The 18,503-nt window shown below is 42.1% G+C and overlaps 3 protein-coding genes across 3 annotated transcripts in view; 2 read left to right on the top strand and 1 right to left on the bottom strand.

Annotated features, from left to right (window-relative positions):
- The window catches only part of srebf2 (sterol regulatory element binding transcription factor 2), a 597,702-nt gene that overhangs the window by 358,112 nt on the left and 221,087 nt on the right, over positions 1-18,503 (top strand). The window lies entirely within an intron of this gene.
- The window catches only part of zgc:65811 (uncharacterized protein LOC393524 homolog), a 635,041-nt gene that overhangs the window by 497,129 nt on the left and 119,409 nt on the right, over positions 1-18,503 (bottom strand). The window lies entirely within an intron of this gene.
- The window catches only part of LOC125879939 (germ cell-specific gene 1-like protein), a 55,919-nt gene continuing 42,775 nt past the window's right edge, over positions 5,360-18,503 (top strand). Inside the window, exons 1-2 of the mRNA XM_049562113.1 lie at positions 5,360-5,482; positions 10,638-10,807. The gene's annotated coding sequence lies outside the window, so the exon portion shown is untranslated. The remainder of the gene's footprint in view (positions 5,483-10,637; positions 10,808-18,503) is intronic.

The raw sequence follows: 18,503 nt of genomic DNA, 5'->3' as shown, positions 1-18,503 counted from the left end.
AAGGATGAGATGTATTAGTAAGATACAGATTCACATGTGAGGTTGCACGCCGCCTTAAATGTGAAATATCCCTAACTGTGGTGTTTTTGCTAATGTGAATGATTAGTTCTTTTTATCTGGTTTGGAGAGCTGGACAGTCTGACCGTCTGAACACAAGGCTGACACGGATGTATCTCAAGGCCGAAACCTTCGACAGCTTTAAATCAGCTGCCAGTCAGAGGCGAGACCTTTCTCTCTATCTCCCTCTTTGCCATGTCATTCCTTCCTGTCTCCCACCTGATACCCTCTTTACTTCCTCCTGTCCTTTTTCAGCCCTACTTCTCTATCTCTCCCCTCCACTCTTACACCCTCCCTCTCCAGTGCCCCCTTATATTGTGCGTCAGCTTGAATTATTAGGACGGAGGGAGAGGTGGCGGTGGCGGTGGCGGGGGGGGGCATCGCGGTAATAAAAGAAAGAGGGGCCCGTGAGTTATGGATGAGAGTTCACTGGATTATGGAGAATGAGAGGGGGAGCAGGATGGAGGGGTAAAAAGGACAGATGACAGAGGGGCTACAGTACCTCCATAAGTCCAATAAAGCAAGCTTCCACTCCAGTGATACAACTCACTTTATCCTTGAAACTTGTGACCTTAGAAGACTCATTTGTTTGCAGAATATTGCTCAGCTTTTTGTGCAGCGCTGCTCTGTCATTCTCTCTCTCCATTCGCTCCCTCTTACCTTTTCCTTCCATCGCTGTCCCTTCTCTTTCTACCGTTTATGAAGCACTTGCATTTTAACAATTAACAGTTACCTAGCAACAGGATATATTATGTCAAAAAAACAAGAGGAGAAGTGTGTGAGGCAGTGGTGTAGAAATGTAAAGTGTGTTATGTTTTGTAATACCGTTACATGCCCATGATGCATTTTGACTTGATTACCACATTTGGTAAAAATGGAAGGCAGATGCACGTGAGTGACACGTGCTGATTACACTCACCTCCGCACACTGCGAACACACTGTTCCTTGAGATTTAATTTGGCTGGACACACTGTGATTGTTCTGTGTGTGTGTGTGTGTGTGTGTGTCTGTGTCTGTGTGTGTAGGCATCGAGCTCCTCGTGGAACATCAGCCGCTGATTTCACACAGCAGCTGGACAGCACATCAGCATTCCTGATGTATGCAGTGTAAGGAGAGCGCGTGTGATCAATACACACACACTAGTGTGTAGAATCGTGGCTGATTGGGGTGGCAGCTTTTTTTTTCATGATGCAGCATTCGAAGGGCGACAGAGTAAATACTGGAGATTGGCAAGAGTTGAGGTTGGCACTGTGTTTTTTATCCTGACCTCTAAGTGTCCTATTTTGCACTGGCAGACGTCCATCATATCAAATTGTTACACTGGAGTCAACTTTAATTCATTTGAGAATTTTAGCTGGATTTGATTTTGGCTGTAGTTTGCAAATTTGGGATCAGGACTGGGTGGCATTAAGGGCAGTGCATACTTTAACAGAGGAGTTTGACATTTAGGAAAATACACTCCTTCCCTGTCTTGCCTCGAGTTAGATGAGAAGATTGATTTAGAGGACTGCGTTGGGACTGGGATCCCACGGGTCCTGCGGGACCAAAACCAGATCTCCCAGGGAAAACTCTGCTGCGGGTAAGAGCTGCAAAGTTGTCAAAATCTGGAAATAGTTTAATGGCGCTTGGGGGTGTCACGTAAAAACACGGCAGCACAAGAACAAGTTTAGGCTAAGGAAGTTAAGGCAGCGGAGAGGAGGTGCATGGGCCCAACAAACACCAGCTTTCACCTGGGAGAGTGGTGTTCGTGACCTGTAAGATTATGAAGCCAAATCCTGCTCTTTTTTTCCTAAACCTAACTATGTGTGTTTGTTATTGGAGGGGGAAAAAAAGTCAATTTGTAGTGTTGTACTGAAGCGGTGCATTTATTTTGAAAGAGACTATATGTAAACGGTCAATTTCCTGTGAAAACAGAAGTGTATTTTGAAACAAGACAATGCATGTAACAGGCAGAACTTGATACGGTGTCCCAAAATGTCAACAACTGATGCTCCCAGGGTACCTTGCACGTCGTATGTAGACGCCATAGCTGCACCTCTTGCAGTGCTGGAGTAAGCGCGTCATTTAGGTGCAAAAGCTCAAAAATGTTATGGCTTTAAATTAAGTCAAAGCCAAGGAGTTTATCAGTGTAACAGGTAATAGGGGTCCCCTCCAAATACACTACACAAGATCTACATAATGCACTACTAATAAATATTTCCCGTAGACCTCAAGACCTCACAATCAACACTACACTTCTCTGGGGTTCTCAGCAATACACTTGCCAAGTATGACGTCGATCAGATGAACGGCTGTCGAGAACATTGAAGGAGACACAAACTGAAAGTCATTCCATTTTGGTTAGATCACAATATTCTACATGTGCATGTGTAATTTTACATTCAAATTCTGTAAGAAAACACTTTTTACCGTAAAATATTAGGCTACTGTGGGATTTTTTTTTAGCTGCAAAACCCACAAATTACTGTTCTACCATGTGGTGTGTTGGTTGTTGACGTTCTGGGACACCGTGTCAAGTTCTGCCTGTTACATGCATTGTCTTCTTCCAAACATACACTTCTGTTTTCACAAGAAATTTAATGTTTAAATACAGTGTCTTTAAAATTAAGCACTATGTCGGTACAACACTGCGAACTGAGGAGCCCAAGGTTAGGTTTAGGAAAAAAGAACAAGGTTTTACTTTAGAATCTTATGGGACATGAACACCGCTCTCTTGAGTGAAAGTTGGTGTTTGTTGGACTCATCCACCACCCCTCACACCCACCCCACTTGGACTTTCGTCGCCTTAACTTTCGTCCTTGTCCTGCCGTGTTTCCCCCTGGTGCTGCCAGGGGCCATCAGTATCAGCCCAACGTCAAAGGGCACCTTTTTTTGTTGGTTTCTGATGCCGGGAGTCACGGCCCATGCGCCAGATTTCAATGACTTCTGAGACTGGGCTCTACAGACAATGAGAGTGGCTTCTTCTATCTAACTGTCAGCAGGAAAGCAAATACACAGACTGTTTTTTTAACAATTCAATTTCCTGCTTGTTTTTCTTTTAACTTATTTCTGGCCATGTGACGCCAGCACCATCTTAACACACAGGAAATGAGTCACTTAAGGTTAAATATTTGCTCAATATTTCAAATATACATTATATTATATTCAAATAGATTTCAGGGGGGAGGCAGGAGATATTTGCCTCCCTCTGATAGAAACATTATTTTGTCACAATTTACCTAATAAATTGATGCAGAAGAGGCAGAGTTTGGTGCAACATCGTTCACCAGAATGCAGGAAAATAAGTGTTTGATTCTTAAACTTTTCTGGCAGAGGACCTTTCATGTGTAAACCCCCAATGTTAAAACAAAACCTAAGCTGTTCCACATATACAGACATTCACATCCTTCAAAATGACCACACTGCATTGTCAGCATTTATCCCTTCAGGGCACTTCATCCCTTCCCTGCATGCCAGCAGTCATGTTTCTGCCTCGTGTGTTAAAGTTTTGAATCCCTCTGTAAAACCTGCAGTGGAACAATAACGTCCTGACACTCCACACAGTTTAGCACAAATTGTTACTGTTCTCAAGCACAGACTGATTCAGTGTTAACAAAGCACATGTGTGCGGACAAAATGACAGGTGTGCCGACACGAGGATGAATAATCAAGATGAAGATGAGAGCGAGGAGCCCACGAATGGAGACTTGGTGCTGTGGAGGGAGAAGCAGGCATGGGGAGATGGAGAGCAGAGAGCCACACGGAGATAAAGACAGGGACAGATGGAGTGATAGGACATCAACAAGTGAGAGATCGCCGCGATGGTAAAAGACAGAAGGTGAAAAGGAAGTGCTGAGGAGAAAGGGTTAAAAGAGGAGAGGGGAGAGGGAGATGGTTGCCTCGGCAACAGCAGCCAGCGTTTTCTCTCTTTCTTTATCAATCCCTCCACCACACACACACACACACACACACACGTACATACACATGTTCTCCCCCTCCCACCCTCCTTCATCTCTTCAGAGTTAAAGTTTTGCAGGCGTATATCAACCCGCTGCTCTTCCTGGAACAGATTTCTTCAAAGGACGATGTGTTTGTCTGAAGCTGTGGCAGAACTCACAAGCACAGGATGTACTTTGAAATGAATGGTGTTGTACAACGAGGTTCAACCAATGGGTTTAATCACATCATAGCATATATCATACCCTACATCCTTATTAAGATGTATAGCATGTCAGCAGCAGAAATTAATTGTAGTAGTAGCCAAAATGTGATAGATAGATAGATAGATAGATAGATAGATAGATAGATAATTATTGTTTTACAAGGAGATTTGGGCCTCACATAAAAGTAGATACAGTAAATACATTATACACCACAACATAACAACATCCACTCATAACACTCATACTGATACACATACAGAGCTGGAACAGTGACAGTATGCTTTGGCATTGAAAATAAATTTTGGCATTTATAAATTAAACATTAGCACTGAAAAAAGTTCCACTGAAAAATAAAGTACAGGCGTTAAAAATTACTTCATTTTATTACATTTTTTTTATTTTGCATTTTGATGTGTTTTTCAATGACAAACTGTTTCATATTTTTTTACATATAACTCAAGAAAAGCCGTTCTCTCCATAGTATACGGTTTATATGAAACTCACACTTTCCATGCCAAAACAGAGTCCAAAGTTGAAACTGAAAATTAAAAAATTTAAAAAAAGAAAAGTGTCAGCTTAAAAAGAATACTGACACTGAAAATAATGAGCAAAAAAAAAAAAAAAAAAAAAAATCAGGATAAAATAATTTTTAATGTCTTTCTTTTATTATTCAGAGGAGCTTTTATCACTGCAAGTGTTTCCTTTCTCAATGCCAAATTTTATTTTCAATGCCAAAACTTAGGTCACTATTCTAGCTCCATATAGGGCCAATACATGGCACCCACACACGACAGTTTCCAGTGTGTTTTGTTAAATCATCATAAAAGATGGTCTTTTCATAATACCAGGCTGTCTACACTGAAGAAAGAGGCAAGCGCTTTTAAAATCGGTGCTACATGACCGTAGAAAAACAGAGAAAAATGGCTGTGGCACTTTTTTATATAAGAGGTAGAAAACCTACAACTACCAGAATGCACTGTTCCTAGTTCACATTGTTCCGGGGACCGCTTTGAGTGCGACACAGTGTAAGAGCAGTGTGATAGCTAAGTGTTTTGGCTGCTGGAATTAAATAAAGTCCCAGGCTGCTTTGAACAGGTTAAAATGTCGTCCATTTTGTATAGTTTATAAAGAACAGAGCAGAATGAAGCACACTGGACCAATGAACGCTCCCGCCGGTGTGTGACGTAATACAAGCTTGTTCCTTCTTGGCTGTTACCAGTGGAGACAATATGGCGGCCAGCTGGTACAAAAACAACAAGCGACTTCGAATCACAGTTGAAAGGTAAGTTAAAATATGTTTCTGGAAACATTTTAGGCGAGAAATAACGACGCAGTAACAGAATCTTGGTTTATATTTGATCAGCACTGCTTAGATTTACTGTTTGATCTCTGTTTGTAAGCCTCCCTTTATACTGTACAGGAAACAGAATGGCGCCCACTTCTTGTTCACAAATGTCCTTATAGCCAAAAAGTGTGTTATAATATGTTTCTGAAAACATTTTAGGTGAGAAACAGGAAATACAGTAACAGAATATTGGTTTATATTTGATCAGCACCGCCAAGTTTTACTGTTGGATCTCAGTTTTATTTTCAATCTTCATTTTCACAATACAGGAAACAGTATGGCGCCCGCTTTGTGTTCACAAACACTCATGTTACAGCCAAAGCAGTGTGATAAATATGTTTCTAGGTGAGAAACAGGAAATGCAGTAACTGAATCTTGGTTTATTTTTGATCAACACAGCTAAGTTTAACCAGTTTTTCAGAGTTTGAACTGAATATGAGAAAGAGAGGGGTGGGTTTCTCTCTCAGTCCACTTTTGTATTCTTTCTGTGCTTTCCAATTAGGGTTGCAACGGTATGAAATTGTCATGCTAGTAAATCTGAATTACCATAAAACTTAAATTAAATGCCCAGTTCCTTTTTACTAGCCCGATGTGGCTACACATTTTGACAAATAAACACCTGTCTCAGGCACGCCGGATTCATTTCAGAAGTGGGGGGGCCAAAAAGTGCTGTGCGTCTCTGGGGCTTGTCACCGTGTGGGTGTGGCTACCTGTGTAATGTCCAGTTAATAATAGGGACTAGTTAAAAGTGCATAGTTGCACCACCTCTCACTAAGTGTTTACTAACCTTAGTAAAAGTGTAAGTGTTTACTAAATCAAGATTTAGTCATTACTAAATTAAAATGGGTTGCACCAATTTTACTAGGAATCATGTAGAGCTAGTAATTACTAAGTGTTTACTAAATATTTACACCTACCCTAAGGGTTGTGTAACTGTTACCTAGTTACCTAGTTTGCCGACACAGGATCAAAACCAACTGAAGAAAACAGCAACTATGGCTCGTTTAGAGAGGCTTGCTCTACAAAACAGAGAACCTGCCATTAGGAAAAGGGTTTTGAGAGACCAAATCCACCATTTGGATGTGTACAATGACTTCGATATTTACTGTCGGTATCGGTTCAGGCACGACCAGATAATGCGGATCACGGACATGCTGGCTCCGGCAATTGAGCACGGGTCTGAGTCAAACGGGGCTCTACCTCCGTCGCTACAAGTGACAATCGCGTTGCGATACTTCGCTACGGGGTCGATGCAGAATGTGGTTGGGGACACGATCCAAGTCCACAAAAGTACTGTGTGCCAGGCAGTGCGTCGGGTGGCGCTGGCGTTGTGTGGGCACCTCAACGACTACGTTAGCGTAATGTTTATCATTTTAATATACACTGGATTAGCTGCAATAGTAGTCTTAACAACCTGTGCCACTAACGTAACAGAGCAGCCAAAAGTTAACGGTTGTTTTCCGTTATTACCCTAACTTACCTAACGTTAGGCTCCCAGATAGAAACTGACTTAACTTTTAACCCATTTGACACTAATTCAGCGTTGAATCAAAATGCTATCTGGGCGAATGTTATGCATCCCAAAACGACAACGCTACACAGTTTGTATGATACATATCGTTTACGGTTGGCTACTTACCGACTGAAGAGACTGTGGAGTATCTTGCCCGGCTGCGCCCAGCTGTTCCTGTGTACATTCTGCTCTGCACGCTGATTGGGTAGCCAAGTTGTTGTCGTCACGTCATGCGACTAGTAACCACTTACGCATCTACTAGATACGGGATTGCATAAACTGGTCTGGTGCAACCGAAATTAGTGAACAACTAGTTGCAAACTAGCTAGTAATTCCTAAGGGTTTAGTAGTGGTTTAGTAATTACTAAATCCTGAATTTAGTAGAGAGATACGCCAAACTGGTGCAACCCCACCCAGGGATTGAAGTACAGCCTGAGTTGAGTGTGAGCTTGCGCAACAGCGGCAACAGTGTGTTTTACGAAAGCAGCAGTATCTTGCAGCAAGTTACACGCTCGTCCTCTCTCATTAAAAAGATGGTGAAGAAAGACAAAGTGTCAGATAATGTATTTAATCACGAACTTTATCTTGGGAGGAAAAAAGCAAACAGTTTATTTCTTAACAGTGTTTGCATGAAACCTGAACACTTTGAACTCTTTATGGATAGGGCTGTACCCAAATATTTGGATATTCTAATATTCGTTTCTATGGGTAGGTATTCGTTATGAAAATTTGGAATTCGATATTCTTTTCTTTTTCTTTTTTTTAAACATATTTTTATATAGGCCTAGCTGTTTTTTCGTTATCTTTTGAATTTAATATGAATTATGGAACCGTTTTTGTCAACGTTTGTTTCCCCTGTTTTGTACGATTAATTATCGTTTAAAGTTTCTGGAGTGCGTGACACAAGTGTGTTTTGAAAATGACCGCGGACTGTCACCTGCTCAACGCATCATTACCTTCGGATGCTGTGACAGTAATAGCCCAGTGATTATAATAACAATAATGTCAAAATATCATTTACAGACCGATTTAACAGACGATCACTGCTGCCCGACCCGCAGGTCCGTTTGCGGGTCCCGCAGGTTACGGGTCGACCCCGCGCATCACTACTCAGCTCAGTCTATAAGGCTGTACACACAACAGTAAGGCTATAGACATTATATTCTATTCAGGCCGGCAGAACCAGCGGCGCATCGGCTCTACAGTGCACGACACTGCTGATTAACCATTTTATTGCAGCACAGAGTGTCTGCCAGCAACCAATTACTTGCAGAGGCTTCCTACAACTTGTTTCAGCGGTTCCGATTTAATCAGAAGACAAATGAAACAGGATGACTAGCCAATGTGAAAATCAAAAGATAGCATAGAATAATGTACTGAAGGAGACTGTTGTGCCATCACATTTTTTTGTGGTTTGAGAGCAAAGATCGTGCAAAGAGCTGTGCAAAACTCCGCAATACCATTCTCAAACTTGACTGAAAATTAATTTCGGAGTGGGGCTGGTTCGGAATGGCGGTGTTTCGGAATGGAGCGCTGTTCCCTGTTGGAACATTGTGCACGCACAGCCCTTCACCACCTGGATCCTAAAATAAACACCTGTTTATTACATAATCATGCTTCCATGTTGCGCCATTCATAAAGATCCTATTTCTGTCATTCAAATAACAAGAATTGTGGTTTAATACTCTTAATCATGACAGCCAACTTATTGAAAAATGACGGGTTTAAATCATAATTAAAATCCCGTCATAATTTAAATCCTGTCCCGGACATAATGTGCATGGGCTTGGGCCGGGTCGGGCTGGATTTTTTTGGGCCCGATCTTCGCTCTCTTAGCCGCTCTCGTTTCCCCCGAGCCGCCTCAAGAAGTGCCTGCTCTCGCCCTGCAGCTACGCGGAGTCCCTCCTGATCAAAACGCCGCTCCACCTCTGAGCGCAGCAGGTCCAGGGCCTCTGTAGCCTGTGTTGTCAGGCACGCTGCATATCACATCAGAAGCACAGATTTATGCATTCATTATATGAAAGAGATAAATGTAAGTCAGACAAATTGAGTTTAAATTCAGATTCTTTATTTTTTGTTTTATGTTTGTGTACTACAGAGCCGCGGAGGGGCACTGAGAAAAAAATAAAACACACCAGCGCTAGAAATGTTTGATTGCGAACCAGATAGGCCTACAATTTGGCTCGATTTTTGATTTATTTCTATTTTTTAAATTGGGGAGTTCTTACAATACGGTGCCAGGGTTAGTGGGGATTACTGCTAGGTGCTGTTGGATAGAGCCAGATGGCTGAGAGTCTACCCAGAGTCTGCCGAGGATGCTCAAGGCTTTACCGGGCTGGTGAGGCAGTAACAGGTGCGCACAATTGAGTGCATGCTGGAGGCTGTATCTTTCTCTCTATGGCGTAAGTAATGTAATATAGGGACCTCTGATTTGGCTTAAAAATAATGTGGCAGGAGGGTAAAAGTGGGGGGGGCAATGGCCCCCTGGCCCCCGCTTCCAGTGCCGTTGACCTGTCTCCAATAGAGGCCTGGTCTAGTTGCCAAGCAACTCTTTTTTTTTTTTTTTTTATAAAATTTCTTCAGATGTATAAAAGCAGGTTGTTGGCTACATTAAATAATGTGTCCATTCCTTGATTACCCTGTTAGTTACTCATATTCCTTTAGTCTGTAAGGGTCCAGGGTTGTGAGCATTGTTTTAACAGGATCAAGTGGTGTTGTGTCGGCATGCCGGGTGCTGCGAAACAAGTGTCATAACATAACACATAGTTGATATGTTATTTGAAGCCTAATTTTTTATAATATTCATGCTGGTTCAAATAAACAATTTGTGCACAGTTTTGTGTAAAAGGAATTAAAGCCTGTCCCAGTTATAAGCCTGTTGAATTCAGTGATTTAAGCAAATAATAGCCTGGGCTACTAATTAAAGTTTTACAGTACATGTGAAATTAAATGTACAGTAATCTCAAGGTGCAATGAAAATGAAGACAAAAATAACTGGCAGTAATATGCTGAGAACTCTTCTCTCCTGTGCAGCATCCAACAGGCTGTTAGTGTTAAATATTCCCACTTTAAAAACGTACACTGCAACACACATCGTCAGAAATAACTCCCATGCGCACTCATATTACAGGATGTAGGATTATATAGTCTGTTTATATTCACGGTCTCATGTCAGTTTGTTTCTTCAGTATCAGATTACAGTTCTCTCTGCTGTCGTGTCACTGGAGTTAAACGTGGCTCAGTCTTCCTGACTAAACACTGCGTGTATCTGTGTGGCGCATCCAAACAGGACAGCCTCCACAGGAGGGAGGAGATCCAGTGTCTAAGGTCACTGTCGCATCACAGGAGGGGTGTGTGAAAGCCTGTGTGTTGTGACTGTGAGTGACGAGCATGTGTAGGTGTGCGTGTGAAGTGTGTTTTCTTTGTGTTCTGCGTGCACGACGTATGCACAGAATGTTCCACGGGCTTGATATGTGACATGCAAGTATGTGGCGTCTCTAGCACACTGGTATGACTCCACGTGTGATGCAATGTAGGATAGCGTTACATGTATTTGTCTCTGTATGTGTCTGTGTGCAGATGCGTGCATGCACACCCCACATGTGCGAGAGAGACATAGATCACCGGAGAGAAAAGGACGGACCCCCCAAGGAAGAGTGGAGTGATGAAGCACGGAGGCCCGCCACGAGTCGCAAGGACAGAGCACGTATGATGATGGCACCATCAAATTTAATGGGCTACATGAGAAGGTGGGTGAGAGTAGAAGAAAAGAGGACAGAAGGAGCGGCTGGGGGAGGAGGAGGAGGGACGTTGAGCTGTGGAGGCTAAGCAAAGGGGACCCTCAAGACAAACAGGCTTAATTGGGGCAATCACTCTCCTCCACTTCACATTCTGTAATATGCCTGATTTGAATTATGATCTCAATATGCCCCTGAGAACCTTGGCTCCGTGATTCACCGCTCCCACTCAGACCCGCCACGACATGATCCACCTCTGAAACCTTTGCATCAACTTTTTTTTTTTTTTTTTTTTTTACCTTAGCACACTTTTAGTTTTGTAGCTCGGGATGCTGATTCCTAGCAAACCTCACCTCCTCCTCCTCGTCTTCCCCCTCTGCCTCTTTCACACACTCCCACCCTCCCTCCATCCCTCCCGGTATCCGTAGTGATTGGAGGCAGGGTTCTGTGGTTGCTAGGAGACGGGGAGAGTGTGGCAGCCGGCCTCAGTGTGAAAGAGAGTTATGTGAGAGCGGTGAGGGATATTAGGAGAGGGCGCCCCCTGCTGGTATCTGCTGGCCACTGATTACCTACAGTACTATGAATCAATACAGTCCTCTTATCTTTGGTGAGCAAGCAAAGGGCTCACACAGGAGTGAGTTTGAATGTGTTTGTGTGTTTTATGGGATGGCTTTTCATGCTATTTGATCACTGGATTTGGTAAACATCTCTTGTTTGATGAGAACAATCATTCTAATTTGGTGGACGGAGGGGATGCTGATTATGTCCCACTCGTCTTTGCATCATCAGACTCTGCTAAGGTCACAGATTTAGAGTTGGAGCTGTTGCAAGTATATTTCAGCTGGGCTGCATCATGCTCTTTGATCTGGGAGAGTTTCAGTGAGATTGTAAAAGGGGCACCACACGAGTAGCAATCAAAGTTCAAGATCTCATCTCTCTGTGTCCACACAATTATGTTTTCAACCATGTATTATCAAAGCTGTGCCTTTCTCCTGATATAATACTTAATGTCCGTGGGACACTAATTGTGATATTGTAGGACAGTCCAGATGGAGAAGGATCAAAGACTGTGAAATTGTACCAAAGCATAACTTTAGAAGCATACACTTCAAAGGGACTGATGAACTGGGATTTCAGACAAAATAATGTGAGGGCTATTTTTCATCTTATTCAGCCTGCTGCTGTAATGCAAGGCCAGCTCCTGAGCTTCTGAGCATTAGAGCCCAGCTGTATGTTTGTTGTATGACTCTGACTCCATGTGGTCATCAAGGAAACTGCAAATCACTGCTGCTCTGGGCATGTCATTGATTGTTGCTGCATGAAATGGGTATGCAGCAGTATGCTAATGTCGCTCAGGTTCATATTCTGTTTTATTTAGAATACGGTAAGTGAAAGCTTTGACCTGCTGGTGGTGCCAGATGAAAACTTAAGGTATCATCAAAGTCATTAGGAGTCATCCTCTGGGAATAATGAATATTTGTGCACACATTAGTTGTTGAAACACTTCACTAAAAAACAAAAATGCAGACCTGCTGATGGCACTGGAGGAAACGTCAGGGGATCATCAAAGTCACAAGGGTTCATCCTCGGTTCACATTGTATGTTTCTGTAAACCATGCCTACGTTAAATTTGTATGTTTCAGACGTATCATCGGTGTTTGTGAAGTGACTTATTATATGAGCTGATTTTCTCATCAGGAGGTGGAGGGGATGGTGGATGGCGTGACACTTGGGTGAAAAAGTTGCAAAGCTGCAGACCACTTTCCAAGACCAAGAAACAACAACATACCTCCACCTTGTTTGGAGGTGTAGTAAATGTTGTGTGGATGAATAAATCCGATTCAAATCAGTACAATACTATATACAGTACTGCTAGCTTAATGTCTGATATCAACCAAGAGTTAGATCGCGTCAGCAGTTGCCAGATATCGCGAGAATATGTTGCTAAAACGGAGACATGTTGCAAACAAAGTTAATTTTCTTCTAATTTGTCCATCTGAAAAATTTCATTTCAGTGTCACAATGTCTAGAAGAGTTTGGGCTTGTGAAAAATGGGTCCAATATTTATTTTAGTGACTATGGGGCGAAGAGACGATAATCTGTACTCACGTTCACTTTTCCCATTGAAATGAATGGATTTAGGGCCACTGTTAGTCTCCTAAAGGGGCGAGGCAGTGGTGAAACCCACGTGACACAGATACATACAATTAAGCGATTAGGTTGGGCAATCAATCCCGTAGTTGTTGACATATTTTAGTCTGGACTATAGAGGTGGGCCGATGCCTAGAAATAAAAAAAAAATCTATATACGTGTATATATATATATATATATATATGTAACTATGTGAACTATTGCATAGAATATTTGTTATTCATGTACATTTAAAACCAACGCTTCAAATAATATACAGTATATTTTAAGGGCCGTTCACCAGTTGTGACTGTTCTGCTGTAGGAACAAGTGATTCTTAAATATGTTGATCATCAGCTCTCAAAATGGAGTCATTATTGGCTATTATATCCACGGGCATTGTTCAGTCACAGAAAGAACCTTCCAACTAGCTGCAAACCTACACATAGAGAGGACACTTGGATTGTGGATTGTATTCACCAGTGAGCACACAGTGCAGCACTTATCCACTGTTCCTTTCTCCATGCACTCAGGTTATAGAAGTGCGTTCCAGCTGTGTTTGATTGCGTTCACTTGCTTGAGTAACATCCATCTTGCCTGCGTCGCAGCCCTGTGGACATTTTAGACCTTCTGTGGAAAACCACATTGACACATTCAACATGTTGAAATTGATTCTGTGTAAATGTTTGCACTGATACAAAATGTCCTCATTTAGTTTTGACGTGTCAAGGGCAATGTTTTTCATTTTTGTGTGAGGGCTTTGCTTTGCTTTAGCAACTCATTGCAGATGTTAGCTCAGATTTGCAGAAGGTCCGGTGTGTAAGATTTAGGGGGATTTAGTGGCATCTAGTAAGCTGAAACTTCTTCTGGTTACAATTCCTTCAGTGTTGATTGTTCAGGAGGGTTTACCGTCATCTGAATTATTTGCAGAGGTCTCTTCCTCTCAAAACAACAACAACAAGCAAACAAACAAAAAAGGCGCCACTGATTAAAACCAGTACAAATACTGAATAAAGCTATTTCACATTACAAATCAGTTGTTCTCCAACACTGTTTGGCATGTCAGAAACAGACTTTGAGTCTAGCATCTGCTAATGTCTGTTCACCTGTTTGCTCTGATAAGATCCAGACGTTCAGGAGGTTTTTACTGGGAGCTGAATTATCCACAGAGGTCTCTTCCTCTCCAAAACAAACAGCCCCTGTGATTTCAACTGATAAAAACACTAAATAATGTAGTGTCTCAGAGATAGAGCAGGTCGTCCACTAATTGGTAAATCGGCTGTTCGATCCCTGGCTCCTCCAGTCTGCATGTTAAAGTATCAATGGGCAAGATACTGAACCCCAAATTGCTCTTGTTGGCTGTTCCATCAGTGTGTTAGTGCGTGTGAATGGTTACTGAGTGGCAGGTGTCACCTTCTATGGTAACCACGGCCACCACTGTGTGACTGTGTAAGTGGGTGAATGTGACTTGTAGTGTAAAAGTGCTTTGAGTGGTCAGAAGACTAGAAAAGCGCTGTCCAAGTGCAGTCCATTTACTAGGTTCACGTTTAAAATTCTGTTAAAATCTCCCGGGGTGGCTGGCACATAAACATGAATGGTCCTATCTGGAGCCAGCATTTTGTTTGTCTGCTCTGGGCTACTGTAGAAACATGGTGGCGTAACATGGTGATGTCCATAGACGAGGACCCGCCTCCTATTGTATGTAGATATAAACGGTTCAAGCTAAGGTAACAATAATGCGATTTTTATTTCTAGGTGATTATACACTAAAGAAAACATACTTATTACATTATATTCCATTTCTGCCAATATATCCCCCTAAATCTGACACACTTGACCTTTAAAAGTTGATGGTGTCAAAATAGAAATGCAGTCCAATGTAGTGTCTCTTGTGTGGTGTATTTTCAAGTTTCAACACAGTCTCAGAGAAATACCTGAAATGGACACGAACTCTTAGCACATTACGTGGTGGTAGGCACGAAATGTGTGAAAATGATGTGTTGGCAATACAAAAACAATGCTAATAGAAAGTCTATTACAAACTCAGAATTTGGTTTGGTTCAAGGAAAGAAAAAACAGTTGGTTAGGTTTAGAGAACAAACAGTAACTCCTGGTTGAAAGTCCAGTTTAGGAAAAGATCCTGGTTTCATTTTATTCTTAAATTGTACAGGAAATAAGAGCCTCATTGACTAAGCATTGGCATTGTTTTCATGTGCCAGTCAATTTTAATAGAAGTACTTTGTGTAGTTACGTAAAGGCCAGACTTTGTGTTGGACTTTGTAAATACGGAGGTCTTGTACATAATGTTAGTGAAGACATCGTCTAGTGCTTATACTCGATGAAGTTTCTGTAAGAATACAGCCATTAGGGTGAGCAGATATGGTGCTGGAGGGAGGGCACAGGTTGGGGCAGTATCAGCTATTAGCTACATGGTGCATTTAAGCCTTTTATATGTTCCCTGTAATGCAAATGCAGCAAAGTTCTCATATTTGTATCATCATTTTAAATTGACATTTATTTGTTGTCCAACACAGAAATTAGCGTCGCCCTGCTTCCCTTGTCAAAAAGCCAATGTTAGTGTTCCACTGAAATTTGGATATTTGCAGATAATAAGCTCTGTGGCAAACAAAAAAGTTTATGAATCATCCATTTTGTTCAGCAAGATAAGCGTTACAGATGAACACCTCTTTTATGATTTGTGAAGCGTAAATGCAATCGCCAGAAGTAAAAATTGGCCGTAGGTGTGAATGTGAGTGTGAATGGTTGTCTGTCTCTATGTGTCAGCTCGACCTGTCCAGGCTGTACTCTGCCTCCCACCCACTGTCAGCTGGGATGGGCTCCAGACCCCCCCGTAACCCCCAACAAGATAAGGGGTTATGGAAAATGCATGAATGAATTTTATGTTGTAGAACAAAAAGTCTCTTCAGCTTGTGTTAACCACAGACCTTGTGTCGGGCATCTCGCCAAAACACAGCGGCAGATCTTCCCAAAGGCAACACAAGCAGCAGGAATTCCCCCCCAAAAGGTTTTTATTTATTTATTGACATTCAGAAAATTTGAACGTTAGGTGTATGGGGAGGGAAAATGAAAAGACAAAAGCCACACACTTTATTGCACATACTGTTCTTTTATTATTTATGTAATATTGTTGTTTGTTAGCTAAGTAGTTTATCTGTGTTGTTTTGTCATCAGCTCTTGTCCTTGTTATTAATAAATACAATAAATATACAAGATACTAATAATAATTAGAAGAAGAAGAAGAAGAAGATAAACTTGATTAATCCCCAGAGGGGAAATTCAGTTGTTTTCACTCTGTTGTCATATACACACAGGCCTGAGATACACACACACATGCACAAACAGGACCTATACATGCATTAATGGAGGGATATCAGAGCGAGGAGGCTGCCTTGGACAGGCTCTCTGAGCAGCTGGGGGTTCTGTGCCTTGCTCAAGGGCACCTTAGCAGTGCCCTGGAGGCAAACTGGCACCTCTCCAGCCACCAGTCCACGCTCCATACTTGGTTCGTACGGGGACTTGAGCTGGCAACGCACTGCTTCCCAATCCAAGTCCCTATGGACTGAGCTACTGCTGCCCCGATTAATAATAATAATAATAATAATAATAATGATAATAAAATGAAATGTAAATTCAAAATGGCCGATTTTTTGTTGGGTTTAGGGTGTGGCTCCAAGAGACTTTTTTTTTTAAGTCTAGGGATGTTTTATGTGTCTCCAAATTTTCGTACCTCTAGGTGACATGTACATGTACACATGGCTGCTTCGTTGAAATTTTATTGGGGGCGCTGTCGAGTTTTCACACCCCTGAAATATCAAATTTGTCACCATTTGTGATCAGCTTGCAAAGTTTCATGAGTTTTTTGAGCATGTTAAGGCCAGTGGTTTCCAACTGGTGGGTCACAGTCCAAAAGTGGGGCGCAGGACCATTCTGAATGGACTGCACGTGACTTGTGAACATGTCAAAGGACTGAGGAGAAATCTGGACCCTGTGGCTGGAACAGTTGAGAACCACTGGTGAAGGCCTTAAAATGTGATTAATTTGCTGTAATAATAATGATGATAATATTAATAAATGGAGCAAGTACAATAGGGTCCTTGCACAGCTTGGTGCTCAGGCCCTTAAGATAAATATATGTATTTTATTTTCCAGGGGTGGGGGTGGTTGGGCGGTGGCAGGAGAAGCTTGCCTAGGGCACTGGATGCACTCGGTCTGGCACTGCCAAAAACATATTGACTTCCAGACAAGGGTACCAGGAGTGCTAAAATGCTACTGCATATCCGGGCGATAGGACTCATTCGTGCACCACTCTATTACCAATGGATATAAGATAACAAAACCAACGTGGGCACTATTAAACTTGTCTGGACACAGACTATTGATCCATAGAGGAAGCTTGAGTCCTTTTGAGGCATTAAACATTTCTATTTTTTTCCACTGTCAGCTGATATTTTATGAATAAATATATTAATGATTTAAAAGAAACTGTCTGGTGTCAACACAGGCTCTCTTATTTTTAGTTTTCAAATCTGTATCAATTTGTGCCAACATCAAAACAAAACATGTCAGCAAATTGAAGGACAGATGTTCTGCAGGACTGAGTGTGTGTGTGTGTGCGTAAGAGAGACGTGTAGGACATGAGGTGTGCTCAAAACCGGTTGCTTTTCTTTACAACCGTGTGCTTTGAGCCTCCTCTGTAGAAGATTTTGTGACCTTGTCGGTGATGGAGAGAGTCTGTGTGTATCCCAGCAGGCGTTCCTGTTGATTGGATAGGCCTGGCTGGCTGACTTGCTGGCCCAGAGTATCAGTGCCCTTTATCTCGCCTCTCAGCCCTTACGCTTTCGACTTAGTGGCAATACAAGCACACAACAGCTTGCAAGTGGTTCGTGGCTGAAGATTTGTACCGGCAAACAAGAGTGTCTGCATGAAATCGCACATGTAAAAAGCAAGTGTAGATACGTAGCCTAAAAATTATCCACAGTTAAGGCTCTGTGATGCAGTTGCTATGGCAACTATGATAGAAATAGACGTGTATCTGCAAGGGAATGAAATGTATTGAACTGTTGTTTGGAAACTGAGAGATTTTACTCTGGTGATTGACAGGTTAAGTGAGAGACTGCATACGGATGTGTGAGCTAACTGTTTGTGTTTGTGCAATTTAAGTCTGCATTATTTTGTGATTGTGCAAGTGTTGTCCTTGGACATTGATGTGTGGCTTCTTTGTATGTCGTGGTGAATGTGTGTGTGTGTGTGTGTGTGTGTGTGTGTGTGTGTGTGTGTGTGAGCGTGTGCGTGACACACTGCAGTACATTAAAAGTGCAGCACCATGGATGGAGGGCATAGGGCACATCATTATGATGGTAGGAGAGTGTGAGTGGGTCTGCACTGCACTCACTGGCCCTGTGTGAGAGCAGATAAGCTCAGGCAGAGACAACACAATAAATTTAATGGGAAAAGAATTCTGTTTGTAGCACCTCCATTGTTGTTCCGGCCATGATGATGTTCTGAGCGTGTCGTGTCAAACATTAACCAACGGCTGGATATTATGGTAATGATTTA

This window comes from Epinephelus fuscoguttatus, linkage group LG19, assembly GCF_011397635.1.
Source record: "Epinephelus fuscoguttatus linkage group LG19, E.fuscoguttatus.final_Chr_v1".
NCBI lineage: Eukaryota > Metazoa > Chordata > Actinopteri > Perciformes > Serranidae > Epinephelus > Epinephelus fuscoguttatus.
Note: the sequence above shows the minus strand (reverse complement) of the source record. Positions and strands in the feature narration are given on the sequence as shown.